Source organism: Mandrillus leucophaeus, unplaced genomic scaffold (assembly GCF_000951045.1).
Source record: "Mandrillus leucophaeus isolate KB7577 unplaced genomic scaffold, Mleu.le_1.0 Scaffold1155, whole genome shotgun sequence".
Classification (NCBI taxonomy): domain Eukaryota; kingdom Metazoa; phylum Chordata; class Mammalia; order Primates; family Cercopithecidae; genus Mandrillus; species Mandrillus leucophaeus.
The window spans coordinates 649,992-651,293 of NW_012099821.1; the positions used below are offsets into that span (position 1 = coordinate 649,992).

General features: G+C 39.0%; 1 protein-coding gene across 1 annotated transcript in view; it reads left to right on the forward strand.

Annotated features, from left to right (window-relative positions):
* Positions 1-1,302, forward strand: part of CNBD1 (cyclic nucleotide binding domain containing 1) — a 517,073-nt gene that overhangs the window by 417,325 nt on the left and 98,446 nt on the right. The gene's annotated exons all lie outside the window — the stretch shown is intronic.

The window sequence follows — 1,302 nt, forward strand, 5'->3', positions numbered from 1 at the left end:
TTGAAAACTGGCACAAGACAGGGATGCCCTCTCTCACCACTCCAATTCAACATAGTGTTGGAAGTTCTGGCTAGGGCAATCAGGCAAGAGAAAGGAATAAAGGGTATTCAGTTAGGAAAAGAGGAAGTCAAATTGTCCCTGTTTGCAGATGACATGATTATATATTTAGAAAACCCCATCATCTCATCCCAAAATCTCTTTAAGCTGATAAGCAACTTCAGCAAAGTCTCAGGATACAAAATCAGTGTGCAAAAATCACAAGCATTCTTATACACCAATAACAGACAAACAGAGAGCCAAGTCATGAGTGAAATCCCATTCACAATAGCTTCAAAGAGAATAAAATACCTAGGAATACAACTTACAAGGGATGTGAAGGACCTCTTCAAGGAGAACTACAAACCACTGCTCAGTGAAATAAGAGGACAAAAACAAATGAAAGAACATTCCATGCTCATGGATATGCTACAAGGCTACAGTAACCAAAACAGCATGGTACTGGTACCAAAACAGAGCTATAGACCAATGGAACAGAACAGAGCCCTCAGAAATAATACCACACACCTACAACCATCTGGTCTTTGACAAACCTGACAAAAACAAGAAATGGTGCAAGGATTCCCTATTTAATAAATGGTGCTGGGAAAACTCACTAGCCATATGTAGTAAGCTGAAACTGGATCCCTTCATTACACCTTATACAAAAATTAATTCAAGATGGATTAGAGACTTAAATGTTAGACCTAAAACCATCAAAACCCTAGAAGAAAACCTGGGCAATACCATTCAGGTCATAGGCATGAGCAAGGGCTTCATGACTGAAACACCAAAAGCAATGGCAACAAAAGCCAAAATTGACAAATGGGATCTAATTAAACTGAAGAGCTTCTGCACAGCAAAAGAAACTACCATCAGAGTGAACAGGCAGTCTACAAAATGGGAGAAAATTTTTGCAATCTACTCATCTTACAAAGGGCTAATATCCAGAACCTACAAAGAACTTAAACAAATTTACAAGAAAAAGACAACCCCATCAAAAAATGGGCAAAGGATATGAACAGACACTTCTCAAAAGAAGACATTTATGCAGCCAACAGACACATGAAAAATTGCTCATCATCACTGGCCATCAAAGAAATGCAAATCAAAACCACAATGAGATACCATCTCACACCAGTTAGAATGGCGATCATTAAAAAGTCAGCAAACAACCAGTGCTGGAGAGGATGTGGAGAAATAGGAGCACTTTTCCACTGTTGGTGGGACTGTAAACTAGTTCAACCATTGTGGAAGACATTGTGG